The 21,813-nt window shown below is 43.2% G+C and overlaps 1 protein-coding gene across 4 annotated transcripts in view; it reads right to left on the reverse strand.

The window, feature by feature from the left end:
• Positions 1–21,813, reverse strand: part of DCC (DCC netrin 1 receptor) — a gene marked incomplete at its 5' end in the record, with an annotated part of 959,801 nt that overhangs the window by 594,188 nt on the left and 343,800 nt on the right. The gene's annotated exons all lie outside the window — the stretch shown is intronic.

Consider the following 21,813-nt stretch of genomic DNA (forward strand, 5'->3'; position numbering starts at 1 on the left):
TGGGTGGAACACCAAAGTACAGTACATATCTCACTGCCTGCTGTTCTTTGCAATTTCATAAAATCCAGTGCAACAGCTTCCCGTAAAAACTGAACTACAAGAAAGACACTAAAAAGGGGGCTCTATGAGTTTTCATATCACTAACCTCTATTACAAAGGTTTCAAACTGTGCACTTGGGGACCATTGGATTTCTCAGAAACTTATCAAAGGTTTCCGAGTGAAAAGATTAGACATGATGACTGTTGCAGGCAGGTTATACTAGCACCTGGCTAGAAACTTTGAAGGCATCAGTTTACATTCAGCCGCAGACATGAATTGGTAAGGATGCTTCAAGTATTTTATCTTTGCGAATCCCCGTTCAGCCTGACCTGATCTGCACAACCTTGATTAAAGTATGGACCAGAACTTTGTTATCTGTAAGCTTCTTCACTTTCTGAGCATGCCAGCTCAAAACCCTATCAAAGTACATTTTATAAATGCATGTTTTGAGAGAAATATTTTTAAAATACTATTTAAATACTTCTTTAAATTTCTGTGAGGTTTTTTTTTTGCCTTCTCAAGTCACATATCAACATGGAAACAGGATCAAATAGGTAGAAAAATAGACTGAGTCACCCAGCCTATGAATTGACTCCGCTCATCCCACTCAGTCCACAACCAAGGTTACAGGCTGGAACTGACAAGACAGCATTTCAGCAGTCAGAACCATGCTTTCTTAGTGTGCGTAGACCAGCCTTCACCAGCCTGGTGCCTCCAGTTATTTTGGACCAGGGATGATGAGGGATATAGTCAAAAACATCCCACATCAGCCCTGACCCAAAACATATAGAAGGCACCAGGTTGTCAAAGGCTGCTGTGAACATTTCCTTTCTTTGGTGTAGATCTCATCACTTACACTTTATACTATGAGATGTACATCTAAGAAACATGATGTCTACACATACTAAGAAGATTTGCATGTGGCTGCTAGGGTTAGTGGCAACTTCTCATCAAGTGTACTGTTGGTGAGAAATACATATTCGTGTTTTGCAGCCTTTTCTAAGTCTGCAGATGTTTTCGACTACAACTCCCAGCATCCCTGACTACATTGGCCTCACAGGCTAGGGATGATGGGAATTATAGTCCAAGACATTTGGGACAGTTTCTCTGCCTTTACTAAGGATGGACAGTCTGTGTCAGTTTCGGATGCTTTCATTCAAAAGTCCATTCCATTATGCTGTTAAATCAGACTACATTTTTTAAAAATAAAAGTATGAAAAATGGTATATAAATATTTTATCTCAACGCATGCATTTATAAACTTATTTTACCCTAAAGCAATTGTGAAATAATACTGTTAATCTGTTTTAAATGGTACATTTTATGAGTTGAGAACTATAGCACAAAATTTGAAAAAGGTGCAAAATCCAACAGATAATTACAATATATGTATGCATTGGTTTTGGTTTGTAGCGTGCAAAGTAGGTCAGTTTGTTTTAAAATGTGGACTGTGCAAAATTCTTCTTCCTCCATAGTTTTTATTGCACTCATACCTTAGCCCATTCATAGCCCAACATCTAAACGCCATAACACTTCCAAAAATAATTCTCTACTTTCACTGACACTTTAAAAACAATAGTCGTAGAATAATCAGGGACGTTTTGTATGCTCCAGTGAAGATGTCATTCGCTTTAGCAAAACCATTTAAGACCTTATGCCAGTGATCTATTACCGCAGGAAAACAATCCTCGTATTTTGAAATAGTGGTGCTCTGTCAGTTTTCAGTGTGCCGAGTACATAAAGTCGCAGGAGTTAAACAAAGATTAACTCTATTTTTTGTGCAATTACCCCCGCCATTGAGTCACAATTTCAGCTATTCATATTCACTCCAAAAGCTACAGTTAGCTGAAAATTGCTTTGGTAGACGATGCTTAACAGTTTGAGTGACTGGTGAAAGAGTTTTGGAAGGGGAAAGAAAGGGAAATCACCTCTGAAATACGGTGCCTGGAGAAACCAAGGTGAAGAAGCAAGAGTCACAGGGTATTATAGCACAGAAACTGTATGACTGCTACCCCAGGAGCTGCTGGAAGAACGTTCAAACTGTGCTTCAATTCCTTTTTACAGGAAAGAACAGGTGTGGACTGCAGGGAGGGATGTTGGCGCCATCACTGCAGCTTACTGGGAGAGATGAAGGGATGAAGTGATGGGGAGGTTGACACAGGTGCTTCAGGGAAAACACCAGCTAGGGTTTATTAGGATGCCCAAACCATTCCCACCTCCCTGCCACCTCAATACTCCCATTGTCTCTCCTGTTAAGCCGCAGCAATGTTGCTGCCAGGAGGCCAGATAGACACCACCACTCCCCTCTTTGACACCTGCTCCTGGGAAATTGCTGCCAGATGAAGGCTTCCTTCAGGTTAAGAAAGCATAATTGGGACAAGATGACTACTGAACAACTCCCCTTATGGTCCAATATGGAACAGTTTGCTGAACTAATGTCAACAACAATCCTCAGTGTGATCAAAGCCTTCAGGCTAGTTTGCTAGAGGTCTTCTAAAGGTTGACCTCTCCATGCCATACCTTTCCTTTCATTCCAGGTTCTTCCTCAGGAAAAGCACCTCCATTTTCATGTAATATATGAGTTTATTTGTTCCTTTCCTTTTCGTAGGTGAAGTCAGAATTGGATCAGCCACAAACACTACCTTTCTTTTGAAATGCCACCAGGCCTTATTGCTCAGTGATTGCAGGAGCAAAACTGATTACATGATAAACAGAAGGGAAAAGCTTGAGCTTGGCTGATCCCTAGGGATGTGCCCATCTTTCCATTTTGGTTTCCCTCGGTACCTTGTTGGCCACTCTGAGAATAGGCTGCTCACCAGTAACCACAGCCTAAGATCTGGGAAGGTCTTGCCCAAAAGTTCCAAGAACATTACATATATTATACATATGAATGGCTATGTTTCATTCTGCTCCATGTAAGAAGCAAGTTGTGTCCAGGAACTGGACTAAAAATAGATGACCTTTTAGATCCATTGAATGTAGTGTGACCAGCATAATAATTAATTTAGAACTTTGGGGGAGGGGAGTGATTCCCCACCATTAAGCATTCTCTGGATTTCTCATTATTGAAGTGAAGGTAGTTTATCCATTGTTAATTAAGAGTAAACTAATTAAGTCTAAACTATTATTGCCAACCTATCAGTTCGAAAGCACGTCGAAAGCAAGTAGATAAATAGGTACCACACCGGTGGGAAGGTAAATGGTGTTTCCATTCACTGCTCTGGTTAGCCAGAAACAGCTTAGTTATGCTAGCCACATGACCCAGAAGCTGTACGCCGGCTCCATTGGCCAATAAAGAGAGATGAGCAGCACAACCCCAGAGTTGGCCACGACTGGACCTAAAGGTAAAGGGGTCCCTTTACCTTTACTATTATTGCCAATTTGACAGCTACATCCCCATCTTAAAATATTATCGATGTGAATATATAAAGTTATGCACGCGTACACACGCTATAAGAAAGGTGATCTCACAAAAAAGTATAGTGGTACCTCGGGTTAAGAACTTAATTCATTCTGGAGGTCCGTTCTTAACCTGAAACTGTTCTTAACCTGATGTACCACTTTAGCTAATGGGGCCTCCCACTGCCGCCGTGCTGCTGCCTCACGATTTCTGTTCTCATCTTGAAACAAAGTTCTTAACCCGAGGTACTACTTCTGAGTTAGCGGAGTCTGTAACCTGAAGCGTCTGTACCACTGTAGAGGGGAAATGACACAAACACATCCCATTTGTTTTCTATGCATTTGACAGAGAGGAGGGGAGACTACCTTCAATCATTAGAAATGGTTGTTTCAGAAAGCAGTGGAAAAAAGGAAGCTAGACAAGGAGCATGCACTTTTCCTTGTAATGAAATCATTAGAAATATAAGTCTGTAACACAATGTGTCGGATCCAGTTCTGTTCAACGCAGCAAGGACAAACCATTGCACATAAGAGGCACAAATGGCAGAATGCTCAGGTTGTTCAGACCATTTAGCAAGGTTGCTCTGGAAGCTTTTCTGGCGGTATTGTGCTCTCTCTGTAATCTTCTCCTTTGGCCAGGGCTTGGTGGGAGCACACAGGTTAAACCCCAGCCTGACAGGCCCTAAATCCCTGAGATTTGCTGTAGGCTCAACAATTGCAAGCACATTGGCACAGCCCTATCTGTTCTTAATTCATCTCTCAATGTGATGATCTCACCCTCCTTCCACCCTCACACTGTTTTATCTGCAACTAGTTATAGAGTTAGGGGTGGGTCTTGCAGGCCACCTCACTCAACCCATTCCCTTATACAGTGGTGCCTCGCAAGACGAAATTAATTCGTTCCGCGAGTTTTGTCGTCTTGTGATTTTTTTCGTCTTGCGAAGCACGGTGTCGGGAAAGTTTTGGAAAAGCTTCAAAAATCACCAAAGTCTTCAAAAACCTCAAAAAAGGCTACCACACTGTGTGCTCCTCGAAGTCAAGTCGCAACTGTATTAACGGTTTTAAGAAAAAGGAAACAAACTTGCAAGACGTTTCCGTCTTGCGAAGCAAGCCCATAGGGAAAATCGTCTTGCGAAGCAACTCAAAAAACCAAAAACCCTTTCGTCTAACGAGTTTTCCATCTTGCGAGGCATTCGTCTTGCGAGGTACCACTGTACAGGGAACCCAGAGGTAAAACATCCCTAACAAACTTTTTAAAAGGTATCTCCTAATGTTCAGCTGAACTCTTCCCTCCTACAACTTAAGCCCATTAGATCTTTTCCCACCCTCTGGGGCAACAGCTCTCTTCTATGTCTTTGTCCCCCTTCTGTGTGCAGATTTTCAGGTCACTGACAAGAGCTATCATGCCTTTCCACTCAGTCTTTTCTTCCCCAGGTTAAAATTGTCTGCTTCTCTCAAACTTTCCTCTTATGACTTGTCCTTCCGCACATTATCTCATTTGCCTACATCCTTCTGAAAGTGTAAAACTGGGTACCACACTCCATATGAGGTCTGGCTAGTGCCAGGTAAAGTGGATCCATGATCCATGGGGCCGGATCTTTTAGGTGTTGCTGCCTAGCCAGTCATGGTGGTGGCCAATGTCTGGCTGGCCAGCAAAGGAATTCTCCAAGACCTGGGCCCTGATTAGCCCATTTGAACTTGGCTACTAGCCAGAAGGTAATGCAACAGCCAAGGGGAATACCCCTTCAGCTGGTGACCACATGGGTCTGGATGGCTAGGAAGGAGGCAGAGAGTGAAGGTCCACAACCAACGCCCACCAGGAAAATGGTGAGCCTCCATTAATGGAGAGAACTCAATTGTGTTCATTAATATCAATGGCTCTACACAGTAAAATTTAGTTGAATACCACCCACTGTTTCCCAGGATTCGCAAAGTATGGTGCTATCATTGCAGCATAAAATTGCATTCCCTGGGCATTCCCTGTCCTTCCATCCAGTTTTCTCTCTTTCACAGTTCTCATCTTTGCAGCACCTCCATGGTAGTTTAAGTAGATAAGTGGCATGGATTTCCCCAAGGTCATACAGTGAGCTTCATAACTGACCAGAATTTTTGAATCCCTGTCTCCCCAGAGCAAGAAGGATTCCTCAGCCAGTGGGTTACACTGACACTGCAGAGCAGATGATTGCAGATGAAACGAACAGGCTTTGTACTTCTTCACTAATGACTTTCCCCCCCTTTCGTACATGGTGATCAGCAGAGCAGCTTTTAAACTGATCTCTCCCCAGGGGAAAGCTGACAGGAAAACCACTACAGCTATCATTCTGGAATTTAGCAGGATTTATCCCCTCCAAAGGGATGAACATGCCTGCAAACTTCACTCCCAAATATAAAAGTTATTAATGTTTCCAGATAGCTAGACAGAACTTTAGCAGGGGCTGGCACAAAATCCATTGGACCTGTTTATCTGTAATTTGGCAGGCTCAATCCATTCTGGAGGGCCTCTTATGCCTACAGATTTCATCCACTTCAATAAAAATGTAAAAAAAAAAAGAAATACGTCCTCTTTTCTGAACCAAGGTTGTTTTTTTTATTTATTGTTTAATAATACTAACTTTATTCACGTAGTTTGAAGTTTTTCTCCTATGACTTTTGCATTTTTAATATTGTTATTCGTAATTACAGATAAATAATAAATACTGTATAATAAACATTCAAATGAAAAAGCAGTTATCGTCGTTTTAAAAATATTTTAGTTAATTTAGTTAATTTCATATAAGGTGGGTGGGGTGAGTAAGCCTCTTCTACACACACGTATGTCAAAGCATTGTCAGATCTTAAGTGAAATTAGGCAACTTCTGAAACACATCAGACCAAGGTGGACTGTTTTACAAAGCATCAGATTGAGGTTCAAACATTGTTATCATCATTTGTTTGTACCCTGCCCATCTGACTAAGTTGCCCCAGCCAGACAGGGCGGCTTCCATTAGAATATAGAAATACAACAAAATATCAGGTATTCAAAACCTCTTGTACTCATGAAATTCGCATTAGATCTGACTTGTGGAGGGGACAAAGGCATGCTAAGAAATATGAATCAAGGCTCTGTGGAAGACAGTCTAATATGGGATGAAGCTCTAAGAAGTTATCTGTAATTATTGAGAAGTATATCTGAAGGAGCGTCTCCACCCCCATCGTTCTACCCGGACACTCAGGTCCAGCGCTGAGGGCCTTCTGGCAGTTCCTTCACTGCGAGAAGCCAAGTTACAGGGAACCAGGCAGAGGGCCTATTTGGTAGTGGCACCCACCCTGTGGAACACCCTCCCACCAGATGTCAAAAAGAACAACAACTGCCAGACTTTTAGAAGACATCTGAAGGCAGCCCTGTTTAGGGAAGCTTTTAATGTTTGATGCATTACTGTACTTTAATATTTTGTTGAAAGCTGCCCGGAGTGGCTGGGGAAGCCCAGCCAGGTGGACAGGGTATAAATAAACTATTATTATTATTATTAGCATTAGTGCCATCAGTTGAACAGTTGAAATGGAAGTACAGTTGAGGACATGCTTCTTTTAAAACATCTAATTTGTTTGATAGAGGTTGGGTGGCCACTTGTCATGGATGCCTTAGCTGAGATTCCTGCATAGCAGGGGGTTAGACTAGATGACCCTTGGGGTCCCTTCCAACTCTGAGATTCTATGATGAGGTTCCCTACTTCAGATGGTTGATTCAATGAAGAAGAGTTTGGATTTGATATCCCGCTTTATCACTACCCTACGGAGTCTCAAAGCGGCTAACAATCTCCTTTCCCTTCCTCCCCCACAACAAACACTCTGTGAGGTGAGTGGGGCTGAGAGACTTCAGAGAAGTGTGACTGGCCCAAGGTCACCCAGCAGCTGTATGTGGAGGAGCGGGGAAGCGAACCCAGTTCACCAGATTACAAGACTACCGCTCTTAACCACTACACCACACTGGCAACAACAATGGCGGCAAGGAGCAGAGCTAGCAAAATCATCCTTCGCAACACTTCCCTGTTGTGAGTTTATTTAACACTTTCCACAAATGCTAGAAAGGGCTTACATATGTGTGTGCCTCTGTGTGTTTGCTTTACTGAAGAAAATGGCACAGTTCAAAGTTTTAATGGCATACTACCCATTTCAAAAAGTTATTGAGACATCAGGCTATACCCAACTCTGCAACAAAAGACTGCTTTTTTTTTATTGACAACAGTATAAGCCTTGAGATCAATACTCAAGCAGTATGAACATGTCACCAGAAATAAACTCTGGAAAGAAAATACAGCCCTGTATTGTGTACAGTTGGGTGTGCTTTCTTGTCGATAAGACGCAATGAAGTCAAGGAGAAAAGGGCTTTTCTGTCTCCAAATACCTGTAGTTCTCGACAGAGCCTCACAGCTGGGTTTCTTCAATCTTTCAAAAATATGTTATTTGTGTACAATAAGGAAAAAAAGAAAAGCACACCCTTATTTTGAATACTGAAGAAGTTTCTGTTGTGACAGGTCTTTGGCACTGTGCTGCCAACCTTAAAAAACATATTTTTGCCTGAGTTCCCAGTTTGTCCCTTTAAAAATATGAACTAGCAAAACTTCAAATTAAGTTGAAACTCCACATAAGGAAGCTCAGAATGCGGGCATTTCATATTGAGTGGATTACCCTGCTTAAAAATGTATTTGGACAGTGAGCCCTGACTGCATATTTAATACCTACCACCTCCCTGCTTGACAGCTCCAGATTGCCCCAGGTGGGTCTGATCCAATCCAGGGCAGCCTTAACCTGCTGCTGACAAATCCTGGAATGGCTGGGATCAGTCCTATTTGCTCCAGCCTCCAAAATTCACCTAAACCGTATGCAGAGCCCCAGTGCATGGATTAGCAATCTCACATTTGCTGCAACTCTCACACTGAAACATTTAGGTTCCAGTCCTACCCATGCTACTTGTATAAAACAGCAAATAGCTAGCAGTCTCAAGTGCTAGCTAGGCAAAAGCCAACTGTGAAGCTTTGTTACATTTAAACAAATTAATGTACCTATGTCTTGATAATGCGAAAACATGGGGTTATTCAGACAATCAATAAGCACGACAAAACATGCAGGTTTATTACCTGAAATCTATGGTTATCTTGGATGCACGAGGCTGCTATCAAGGATCAATGCAGCCTGATAAATGCATTTCCAGACTGACCTGCATGGATCTTCCTTTCTTATCATGCTCCATCCTTCCTCTCATGGGTTCAAAGTGGCATGACAGGATGATTGAAGAACAATCCTTGATCATGTGCCCAATGAGAGGCGCTTCGCAACAGGAGACAATAAGGCTACAGCTACCATCTGTCCACTAAGACACATTGTGCAATCAAACATTGCATTGGGTATGGCCTGCTGCAATGATGTGCGCCTTCGCTACTGTGATGCTAAACAGGAAAACGTGGCTCTCGACTGATACAGTGCCACTGACAGAGGCTAGCAGCAAAAACCTTGAAGAGCGTAGCTCAGTGGCCAAGAATCTGCTTTGAATGCAGAAGGTCTGTGTCCCACTCCCTGAGATCTCTAGGTAGGGCTGGGAGAGAACCCTGCCTGGAATGCTGGAGGGCAGCTGCCAATAGTAAGCGGGATGGATAAACAGTCTGACTCAGTATAAGGAGGCTTCCTATGGTCCTATGAGGTCTCCGAGTTTAAAGGGTCTTAGGGAGCAGAACTGGGAAAGATCCCTGCCTAAGAACTTAGAGCAGGCTTCCTCAACCTCAGCCCTCCAGATGTTTTTGGCCTACAACTCCCATGATCCCTAGCTAGCAGAACCAGTGGTCAGGGATGATGGGAATTGTAGTCTCAAAACACCAGGAGGGCCGAGGTTGAGGAAGCCTGACTTAGAGAATCTTTGTATGCCAGAGTACGCAGTGCAGGAAGAAATGTAAGAATGGCAGCTTCAAGATGTGAAGGCAGCTGTTGTCAATCTGGTGCCTACAGATGTTCTGGTGTACAATTTCCATCATCCCCCATCAGCATGGCCACATAGGGTGATGCTTGTGGAATTTGTACTCCAAATCATCATCTGGAAGTCTCTTCTTCTTCTTCTTCCAACTCGCTGGATCATCACCTTGTTGTGTTGAGTGGGCTTGCATGTTCCTATGACCCTTGTGAGCAAAGCCGTTGAGAATCTCGTACTCCCAGCAGGGTCACCCAAGGTGGTAAAGTCAAAGGGAAGGAGCCGGACAAAGAATGAAGACACTAGGTTGTTGTAGGCCACTTTAAGGCCATGAGAATTTAAAAGAAGGGGATGGATTCCCAGCGTTTCTTTGATCCACATCTGTCAAAAGGGTCGAGAAGTGTTTAGTCTGGGATGGAAGCATTTAAATCCAAGAGACAGTTTACCTGAGACAAAAGTTAATGTGGGAGGAGGGCAGCAAGAGGAAAATCAGTATGCTTCCCCCACTTAAGCTCCAGTTGCAGAGCGTTGATCCTCTTAGTTATCCAGATTTTTCTCTTTTAATATACCCAGACACAGCACTTCATCAACTAAGCAGCACATCACAATTCAAATCTTGTGATGTCGCACAACCTAAAAGAAATGGAGTTCCATTCAGGAACAACCTTTGTTTTTGGTTGTGCCTCTGATGGGTTCTTTCCTCCTTCAGGGTAGCGGGGGAAACTAGTGAGGCAAAAATTTGATTTGTACTTTGGAGTGAACTCTTTAATCCAGGCTTCCTCAACCTCGGCCCTCCAGATGTTTTGAGACTACAATTCCCATCATCCCTGACAATTGGTCCTGCTAGCTAGGGATCATGGGAGTTGTAGGCCAAAAACATCTGGAGGGCCGAGGTTGAGGAAGCCTGCTTGAATCCTTATTTGTTCTCTCCTTCCTCCCAAGTCCAATGCACACTCCAGAATTTGCATATATTAGCATAAGGAGACATTAATTACACTGCACCACGGCTAGGACAAGCCCGGCGCTTCAATCAATCTCAATGAATCACATTGGGAAGGTGAACAACACCGGCTAGCCTTATCAAGACAACATAATAGACACAAAACGCATGCTCTGTGCCTGTTGCAGCTGTGATTTATCCCCAACACCCAAAAACAAAAAGCGGAAAATTACCAGGGGACTAATAAATATCAATTATCTTAATGATACATGGATAAATTGTGTGCTGCTGTATTTGCTGGAGCTGAAGACTGCGTTTACACAAGGGGGATGAGATGGGACGCACTGGTACAGCCCCGGCAGCAGAAGGTCAGCTGTCTCCTAAGCCTGCCCCCTGCTGCACAGTAGCACAAGAGGCTACATAGATCTCCCAGAGTAAAACTGGAAGCGAGCTTTCATTTCGTGGCTCCTTGGGAGCGGTACTCCCAAAGGTACAGCTCAGTTAAACTCATGCAGAAAAATCATAAAGCAGAATGTCTCCTGAGAATATGAGAGGCAGGGTGTCATTAGCCTGGAAAGGGGAGTTTGTGTGTGTGTGTGTTTACATTGTTTGGTGTACACACAATACATTTTTCCAATACAGTTAACTGAGATCACAAGCCACAAGCCAAGCCAATCAGCACAAAACTAAACTGCAAATCTAACTGCAACTTTCAACAGCTTTGCCAGCTTCATGGAACCCACACTGACTTTCCTTAATGTTTTTTCGGTAGAATCCAGTAGCAACTGTAGATTTGCCAGCCCAGGTTTCAAGGATTTGTCAGGTTTCACAGATTTTGCTGAGTCACAGTCTGGACACACCTTTAAAGAAATGCTTTTGTTTGTTTGTTTAGGTATCATCTGTAAAAATTAGCTCAAGGAAACAGAAGTAATAGTGTGGTTTTTTTAATTAAATGAAGCAGAAGCCAAGAGAGGAAGGTGCCATGTCAGACAACAGTGACGGAATATCGCAATGGATGAAATCAAGGCGGCTTCTTTGTTTTATTTTGCATTTCTTTGAAGAAGCATTAGTTTTGAATCGTCTATGTTTAAGAGTCTCGTCACTCATTGAGTAGCTTCAAAAGGTTGTGACAAGGCTCATTATGTTTTGGAGTAAATGGGCTTATATGTGGCTTAAAGAATTAGCGGGTTGGATAGTCTGTCCATAATTTACAACGTACTGTTTCTTCCTAACTTAACTGTCTACAATGTGTATAACTTACATAATATTTTTTTCCATTATTTCCATACACATATTTGCTCAACAAATCCATGCTGATATACCGCCTTTTCAGGAAAACCCTAGCTTAGGGCTTGTCACACTTAACTTTTGTCCAGCATTTTCTAGGCACAAGCCCGCATTTTAAAGCTCCGTGTCTGAGCACTTTTTCTCTTCCCTGCCGCTTTCCCCAGGAAAACCCACTCTTTAATGCTGAATTGGAATAAATGGCAATTGAGGTTTTCTGCAGGTTGCTGTTTGCTCTGACTCAGGGGTAAAGAGCAGGTTTTCACAGGGAAAGCACTGGGGCAAAAATCACAATAATAAAGTGTTTGGATGTGGGGCTTTAAAAGCACAGACTTGTGCCTAGAAATGTGGCATAAAAGGAAGTCTGGCTGAGCTTTTAGTAGATAGATAGACAGATAGGTATTGGTATTGATATGGACTAGGGGCTGCTCTACGGGATGTGGGTGGCGCTGTGGGTTAAATCCCCATGATGGGGTGAGCTCCCATTGTTCGGTCCCTGCTGCTGCCAACCTAGCAGTTCGAAAGCACGTCAAGTGCAAGTAGATAAATAGGTACCGCTTTGGCGGGAAGGTAAATGACGTTTCAGTGCTCTGCTCTGGTTTGCCAGGAGCAGCTTAGTCATGCTGGCCACATGACCCAGAAGCTGTATGCCTGCTCCCTTGGCCAATAAAGCGAGATGAGCGCCGCAACCCCAGAGTCGGCCACGACTGGACCTAATAGTCAGGGGTCCCTTTACCTTTACCTAGGGGCTGCTGCCTTTGCTGGCATTGCTCCCCAACCTGCCTACCCCATCTCCTGCAAACCCCACCTCCCTTGCCAACCTCCAAACGCCTTGCCATCCCTTCCCTTTACACCTCACTCAACCCCTTCAACCCTCCACATTTTCTTTACATCTCCAATCCCCACACCCGCTCACAGCTCCTTCAACAAACCAACACCTCCATCCTCCACACAACCTCACACAGTACCAAGCAAGAGTCCCAGATTTTCAGAGGCCAAGATGACACACCACAAACCTCAAAGCAGACAGTCATTAAAATACAGCACTATCCAGTTTAAACTATTATACCTGGGTGCTCAGCCCTGACCATAGCCTATTGCACAGGGAGCAGCTATACTATCCAAAAAGTTCTCATCTGGAGAGAAACCTTCAAAATGCTCGTAACAGAGAAAACCTGCTTCGTCTCCCACATCTGTGCATTAGGGCACACCTATAAATAACAATACTTTCCTTTCTCTCCCAAGCTGCAATCTCTCCCTATAATTATCCTTTATGCATTATTCCATACCCAAAATAAGAAAGAGCATTCCGTTCCATTTCTGGAATGAATAACTCCCTCTCCAAAATCTTTAGAGCCTTTCATTGAAAGATGCCGGAGAAGAAGAGCAAAATGATTGCCGTTAAGAAAACAAACGGCACTGCTAAGATAATGTATGTTACCGTTAAGGAAACAAATGATGTTATTCAGTGCAGACACAAAGCAGCCTTTTTTTCCAAGCTGCAAAGATCCCGGCAAGCCAACAGAGCAGGGGTCCTGACTGCAATATTTCAGCTTTTCAGAACTCACAAGAAGAGATTTGAAGAAGAAGAAGAAGAAATGAAAAGTAAAGAAAGAAACCGGGCAGGAAGTGGGCATAATCAAAATCACAAACTACCTATTAAATGGTGCATGGTACAGCATTGACTGCATCTCAGTGAAAACATCAGTGTCTTTTGCAAGAAAGGTTTCAGCTTGCATCCAGTTCTGTGCATGTTATTTTTTCCTCCTCATCATCTGGAGGAATAGATGAAGAAGCTAGGAAATTATCATCACACAGTTCCCACCAGCTCATGTTACACTTCCCTACTTATTTTTTTCCTTTCTACATATTAGGTATGGATGCAGAACAGACCTGCACAATTTGTGGTTCAACAAGCAAAATGTAGCTTACCAGCCACATACCAGGTGCTTGACAACTGTCCTATTTTTGCAGGCCATGCAGACAGGAAAATCAATTCTCTTGAGTAGACTGCCTTACATGGCAAATAACTGATGTAACTGGTCTCATGCAGTGAGGTCCTGATACAGAGTCAGGAACATAAAGCCAACTAATGCCATCCTGAGCTATGAAGAAACACTCTGTTCCACAGTTTCCATTTCACAGTTTCCTACAAATCAATCTATGGAACCACAGATTGTCACAAACAGATCCACTGGAAGAATCAGAAATGACTCGTTGGAACGAGTCAAGCTGTAAATTGCTGGAGAAAGTTAACAACAAAACCCAAACCCTGAGACACTGCAAATAGGGCATCTCTTCAAGCCACAGCTCCCCCAAACATAGTCCATCAACCCATCAATTATGACTTGCCAAATCTCCACAGAGACCCCAGGACACAGACACATCAGCTGCCTAATTGTGAGTTTCTTGCGGGATTGTTATTTGCCAAACAATGTGCAGGGAGGCGCTTTAGCTCAATGGCACAGCATAAATTTTATATGAAGAGCAGGCCAATCAATCTTCCTCTGTGGAAGGAGTGGAAGGGAGTGCTTCTCTAAGGCAGAGCAGACAACACTAGACTAAATGGACCACTCACCTGACTCATATGGGAAAGGGCCACAGCTCAGAGGTAGAGCATCTGGTCTTGCATCCAGAAGATCCCTGGGTCAATCTCTGGCTGCTCCAGGTAAGGCTGGGAGGAACCCCATCCCCTGCTTGAAATCTTGTGGAGATCTTGAGGATCAATGTAGTCAATATTGAATTAGATGGACCAGCGGTCTGACGCTGTATAAGGCAGCTTCCCATGCTTCCTCCCTAATTCTTTCTGGCACCCATTTGCCACACCAAACATCAAACTGGGCTTTCAAGTTTTCCTAAACTTCAGTTACATTGACAGGTCATAGAAGGATGGAGCAGGATGTTCTGGACTTCTAGAAAAAGCAGGCCAGCCATATGGCAGCATCAGCAGCACTATCCCTTGCTAAGGAATAATAAATATTTGGGTGTACGGTTTTCTGCAAGCAATGTTTGTCATCCATGCACATTTTAATCAGGAGGCATTTGGCTCTCAGGGTGGCCAAGAGCAGACAAGGCCTTGGCATGAGTCCCTAAAGCCAAGGTCCCATCTGCATAGTATTATCTACATGACTAGGTTTCCGCCCTCAAAATCAATGGAACCGTATGGTCTTATTCCAGTCTGAAAATCATTTCAAATGGATCCCTGTGTCGTAACAACTCTGCACTTGCTATGTTGGCGATTTCAATTTGGAAACCCATTCAAGGGAATAATTTAACATAGGGCTGTTCCTTCTGTTTCCCTTTGGTGGTGACAAACACCCAACAATTTTTCTCTTCTCTTTTCTTTCTTTTTAAAAAATGAATTTATTGTAAACAAGCCTTTATAAAAATATATAAAAATATATTTTTATACTGCCAATTCATCTCGTCATGTCTCATATATATATATATATATATATATATATATATATATATATATATGCTTTCGTAGATTTTCACGGGTACAGGAATGCAGGTTTTGTTGTCTTCGGGTGTCTTCCCGTGTAAGAGTTGGGGTGTCTAGGCGACGTTTCGATGAGGTCTCACTCGTCATCTTCAGGCTGGTGCTTTCGGCTTCTTGTTCCAGTAACAAGAAGCCGAAAGCACCAGCCTGAAGATGACGAGTGAGACCTCGTCGAAACGTCGCCTAGACACCCCAACTCTTACACGGGAAGACACCCGAAGACAACAAAACCTGCATATATATATATATATATATATCAAAGCAGTTCACAGCAACTTTACAAAAAACAAATACAATGAAAGCCATATAAAAAAGTTAACATCAGGAGTTCAAATTACGAAGGGAGATGGGAAACGGCGGGTGGGAGATTCCTTAGCAATGAGTGCAAAACTGATGGATTTATTGTGGCATAAGGTTTATTGTGAATAGCAAATTGCATGAACTGACCTCTAATATCGCATGTCTCAAAGGACACACTTAGCAATGGAGCTGTTCACACTCGTTATTCTGAGGCAATAGAATAGACAGACCTTCCTCACACATATGCCACATTCATCAACTCAGCCCGTCACTGGCTTTCTGCATACTTGGGTTTAGAATTCAAAAATATCATTCGGCGTAGGTGAGGAGACAGAGTCCATTGAGAAGGATAGGGCAGAAGGCATGGAGACCAACAGCAGATGGAGCCAGAGCCAAGGACAGGCAGAGTCAAGTAATTCTCGTTTTCTCTCCATCCTCCTCCCTGAAGAGATCTATAAGGGCAACACCATAACTAAGGAGAGGGACGCAGGTAGTGCTGTGGTCTAAACCACTGAGCCTAGGGCTAGCCGATTGGAAGGTTGGCAGTTTGAATCCCCGCGATGGGGTGAGCTCCTGTGGCTTGGTCCCAGCTCCTGCCAACCTAGCAGTTTGAAAGCACGTCAAAGTGCAAGTAGATAAATAGGTACCACTCCAGCAGGAAGGTAAACGGCGTTTCTGTGCGCTGCTCTGGTTTCGCCTGAAGCAGCTTAGTCATGCTGGCCACATGACCTGGAAAAACTGTCAGCGGACAAGCGTAAGCTCCCTCGGCCAGTAAAGCGAGATGAGCGCTGCAACCCCAGAATCGTTCGCAACTGGACTTAACTGTCAGGGGACCTTTATAACTAAGGAGGAGGAAGCTGGCAGCCAGGACCAGTCCCCTGGTGGTAGTTTTCTTGAGCACACCCAACCCAAGGAAGACAAATGGCTGGTAGTCGAACTAATTGCTGACCAAGCATTAACTTACAGTAGCTCCTGAGGTGCACCAAGCACGTACACAAATGCTTCGGGAAAGCTGGTGTCCCTCTCTGGGCTTGGATTCCAAGCTGGACTTTTGGAACAATGGTGTGGACATGCCTACAGCCAAACTCGTCTGATGTTGCAAGCGTAAGCACCCTTGACTTCTCCTACACAGAAGTTGTTGCTGTGCCTGCTTCGCAGTCTGGGGAGAGGACAGAGGGGGTTCTTCCAGGCCCCTACATTTGAACACTGACTCTCCCTCTGATCCTGGTGCATCCTGTCCTTTCTACAGCTCCAGCCCCATGTCCTGCATCTCCTCCCTCATCTCCAACTGCTCGGACCCCTCCTGATCCTCCAGTTCTGGCTCCTGCCTAGTGGGAGGCACAAAACCCCATAAAACACTATCCCCTTCTCCTGGATCAGCCTCTGGCCCTGCTTCCTCTTCCACTCACTCCTCAGAGCCTCACCAGCCCCTGACAGCAATTTACTGAAAGCCAAGCAAAAGGAGGCTCTGCATTTGCCTGCTAATTTTGCCCCCTTCGAGAATTGGTGGAAACTCCTCTTTTGACATCCTAATTGAATGCTCAGTTTACGCTGTGAGTCAGCTGTGCAGATCCACAAATGAGTGATCTGTGGGATGGATCATTTCCCAGCACTTAATGGCAACAGAGGCTAAGATAATGACCCTATCCATTCAGCATGCTATAGCACAGTGACTGAGTCACCCAATGGCAGTGAACACACTGTCCCCATTCATAATGATTTTTTTCCCTCTCTCTCTCTTCATTGAAGACTGACTTAAGCCTAGCATATTGACAGCCTAGAAGGTCAGGATGTTGAGTTGAAGGCATCACTTGGATGTTATCTCAGTGCATTCAGAACTGACTCTGACGTCCATGTTCTTTAAAAACAAAGGGAGATGGGTGCCATGGACTGAATATTCTACATGAATGGATAGTGCAGCTGTAATATGAGCCTATTCAATGCTGGGATGAGAACTGAAGATGTTATCGATCCAATTATAGGTGAATGGCTTAATTAGCTGTTTCTTTGTCATAGCTTTTCAACAAATGAAGAAAATAAAAAGGTGTTGTACCCCATTTTTAGTTCCAAGTGTCTAAGTTTACCCTCACACAAAACCCAAAAGATAACCCATGGTGGTTGTTGTTTAGTCGTTTAGTTGTGTACGACTCTTCATGACCCCATGGACCAGAGCACGCCAGGCACTTCTGTCTTCCACTGCCTCCCGCAGTTTAGTCAAATTCATGCTGGTAGCTTCGAGAACACTATCCATAAAGCCTTCTTTATGGTCCAGCTCTCACTTCCATACATCATACTGGGAAAACCATAGCTTTAACTATACGGACCTTTGTTGGCAAGGTGATGTCTCTGCTTTTTAACCCATGGTGGTTATATAGGATCTATCGGGGGGGGGGGTGTTTCACCACACCCGACAAGACCCCTGCACAGTGAGATGTGTGGTTCACCAGAATAGATCCATCTGATCTCATTTCTGGAGGTAGCACCTAATTCTCAGTGACAAAACAATGCCCTCACAATCTGACTCCACCTCTGCTGCCTACTTCTCCAGCTCAGCCCCTCCTACTGATCTGATCAAACATCTGCCAAATTGTAAGCAGATGCATTCAGGTGTTAGCATGCAAGGGAATTTAAAATACTTTTTAAAAGTCTTTAACTTTTTTTCTGACAGAATTGGATGCACGTTGCAGGCCTGGCTGCCTCTTCTGAGGGAATGAATCTTGAAACAATAGGTGCAGTTGTTCTCTTGCAATGGCAGACATTACTATTTTGGAGTGGGAAAATAGTAATCACATTCTCTCCTATGTGTTTTTCCCTCCCCCAAACATTTTGAAACCTGGGGACATGAGGAGGGTGCCCCTGAGTAAGAAACCAGCAAAATTCAGGTGACGAGGTCTAACTCATGCTTTTTCCCTTTGTTACTGAAATGCTTTAAAAGTCACATTTCCCCCTTACTCCACTCCCTTCCTTGAAGTAATGGGTGGCATTCAAACAACTTTTAGAGCAGAACAATTAAAATCATCATACACAACAAAGGTAGGTCTATTAATGTGAACAGGTCTACTCTGAGTAAAAGCACCCATTGTCCATGAAGAAAAAAGAGAGAAAGAAGTATGATTCTGATTTTTTTTTTGTTTTTTTGTTTAGGGAAATAAATAACTTGAAAAGAAGCAGTATGCCCCAGTAGTCTAAACCTGCTGTTTACACACTGCACTCATGACCAAAACCCATGGGGGAATTATGATCCACGTGTTTACTTCAACATCCTGCTCCAGATCACTGTCGTTGGAGTGCAACAGGGAAGCAAATCTGAAAGATCAAAAGATTCCCCCCACCTCTCCACCCCACTCCCCACTTCTCCACATCTTCTTCCTTCTCAAGCACATTCCCCATGTCAGGTTGATTTCATTTCTCAGTATTGAAAAATGGGGGGGGGGGGAGATGTGCATTTAACTTTATGAAAAATCAAGGCAACACCACCACAGCAGGGCACTCTCTGGTCTGCCTTGGCAAAACTTGTTAATGATGCAATCCTATTAGGTAATGTACCAAAGTGCCTGGAAACAGACAGTTAGGTTGTGTATTCACAACAGTGACCAGAGGAGAAACAACCACTGGGAGGAGTGTAGAGAGAAGAAACAACATGATTCATCAAACATATAAAATAAAAGCATTTGCAGATGATGTGGTTTTAACAGTGGAAGACCCGAGGAGCAGTGTAACTAACTTACTTGAGAAAAATTGATAATTTCAATAAGGTTGCAGGCTTTAAGATAAACAGAATGAAAACTAAAATGTTGATTAAAAAATATGGATGTGCAGGCAAAAAAATGAATTGGAGACATTGAGTAGTTGGAAGACCAAAAAAAGATGAAATATTTAGGCCTATGGCTCACTACGAAGAACCCCAATATATTCCAAGATAATTATATTAAAGTATAGAAAGAAGTTTAAAAAGACTTGGAAGTATGGGGGAGAATGAATTTATATTTGCTAGGAAGAATCTCAGCCATAAAAATGAATGTGTTGCCAAAGATGTTATTTTTATTTCAAACTGCCCGATTAATTCATAATTTAAGCTGCTTTAAAGAATGGCAGAAGGATATCTGTAGATTTATCTGGCAGGGGAAGAAACCAATGATTAAATTTAAGATATTGATTGACACTAGGGAAAGAAGAGGCTTCTCACTGCCAGATTTGCGTTTATATTATGAAGTGGCATAGTTAAAAGATTGGATAAAGTTGGAGAATACTCAGCTGTTAGAATTGGAGGGGTACAGGGCTAAATTTGATTGGCATACATGTCTATGGTATGGTAAAACTAGAATACATAAGATTTTATGAATCGTGTAATTAGGGGGGGATTATCGAGTTTGAGAAAAATATCCAACTAAACAAATAAATTCATTAATGTATGCTATTACAGTAGCGAGAATCCTATATGCATAAAGATGGAGAGAGGAGATAGTACCTACAAGGGAGGAGTGGTAGATGAAATTAATAGAATACACAGAGAGCAAAAAGAGAAAAGTTTTAAAGAGGAATGGAAGCCATTTGTAGACTAACTAAAAAACCATTGTAAAAATGTTAGAAATTTAGTCTGTTTGGCGTGAGCTCAGCAGTTATAGTTTATAATGAGAAGAATCTGAATGTTTCAATAGTTAGGAAAAAATAGAATATCCAGAAGGAAACTTTAGGTAGCCATGGAAAAATGGATGGGAAATCAATGGAACAGAATTATGAACTGATGTAATGTATCTATTTTTTCTTCCTTTTCTTCCACTTTTTTATTTTATTCTTCAGTTCTGTATTTTGCACTCTTATAAATTCATAAATAAATTTTCTTTTTAAACATTATGCATCTGTAATAGCAAAACCAGATGCCTTCATCTGCCCTAGCTGCAACAAAATATGTTTCTCCTATATTAGGTCTCTACAGCCACAGCAGGTGCTGTAATTCTCTAGCAGTTTGACTTTACTCCCAAATGCGCACTCTTCCATGGTCTTCTGAGGCAGACAGATGCCAACAACAATTTGCTAATGTGAAAGGCTCCCCTCAATCACCTGCGTCTGCCTTGTGATACAGAGAGAGAGAGAGAGAGAGAGAGAGAGAGAGAGAGAGAGAGAGAGAGAGCCAATGCACACTCCTTCTGTTTCTCAGATCTATGCAGCAGTACCTTAGCATGAACCTATGCCCTCTGGTAAAGAAACGTCACAACACATGATCTTACAAGCATAGTTCACCAGTGCAATAAGTCAGGAGTGGAATATTAAGATGCTATTCCACTGCAAACTTGCTCTTTGGCCCTGGTTTTACATCTTAAGAACCACTGAAATACATCAGGGGCGGGAGAGAGAAAGCAAAATGTTATTTTTAGATTCCAGCATGACACACTTCAACTGTATATGTGCAGAACAAGCCATTAAGAGCACTTGGAGAATCAATGTTACATAAGAGCAGAGCACAGGCTGCTGTCTCTGCAGATTACCAAGCCACTGGCCACAGAATGTGAGAAGACAATGGACCACAGAGGGACAAATTGAAGCAGAGAGAATAAATGCTGTGGAACTTTGTTAGCACATAACCCACAATGTAGTTGTCCACATTACTTCTCTCTACCAGAAATTGCCCAATGCTAGTGCAGGGCTAAAGTATTCAACTCAGCTACCACCACCGCTTCCGGATAGTAGGCTGATGAAGTGAATAAAGCTAATCAGTCATCGACTTTTATGTAAAAGGACAATGAGATCGATTCAGTTCTGGTACTGACAACAAATGCCTAGGCTCAGAACAGGCTGCAATGTGTCTTGTTCTTTAATTCAAGCTGTATGAGTTTTGCACTCTGCACTGGCCGGTAGATCTTGGGGATCTAAAAACAACAACTAGATTTGACAAGCCTGAGGTTTCCCCATCCCTGCAGTCATAGCCATGCACACAGGTATGCTGGGTGTTCCTAGGAACACCCTAATGTTTCAAAAAGGTAGGGCTGCCATATCTTCAAGAGCAAAAAAGAGGGCAGCCCAAGCCGTTGCCAGCCTGAGCTGGGAAAAGAGGTGCGTGGCTGAGAGTGTGGGGGGCCGCCGCCACCGTTCCTGCATGCCTTGGGCTGGCAGCACCCAGCTGCGGTGTGCAGAGCAGCCTGGGCCCAGGAAAAACCCCAACCCCCAGACATTTCCTTTAAAATATAAAATCTGCCTGGATGGGCATGTTGGCTCCCCAAAAGAGGACACATCCAGGTTTTCCTGGACATGTGGCAATCCTTAAAAAGGCTGTCTATGTGGCAAGCAGTTGCAATCCAGCTCCCTCAGCTGCAGGGAAATAGTGGTGTGGGAGGAACGAAGGTACAGTGGTGCCTCGCAAGACGAAAAGAATCCGTTCCGTGATTCTCTTCGTCTAGCGGTTTTTTCGTCTT

This window comes from Podarcis bocagei (assembly GCF_964188305.1).
Source record: "Podarcis bocagei genome assembly, chromosome: 11".
Taxonomy (NCBI): Eukaryota; Metazoa; Chordata; class Lepidosauria; order Squamata; family Lacertidae; genus Podarcis; species Podarcis bocagei.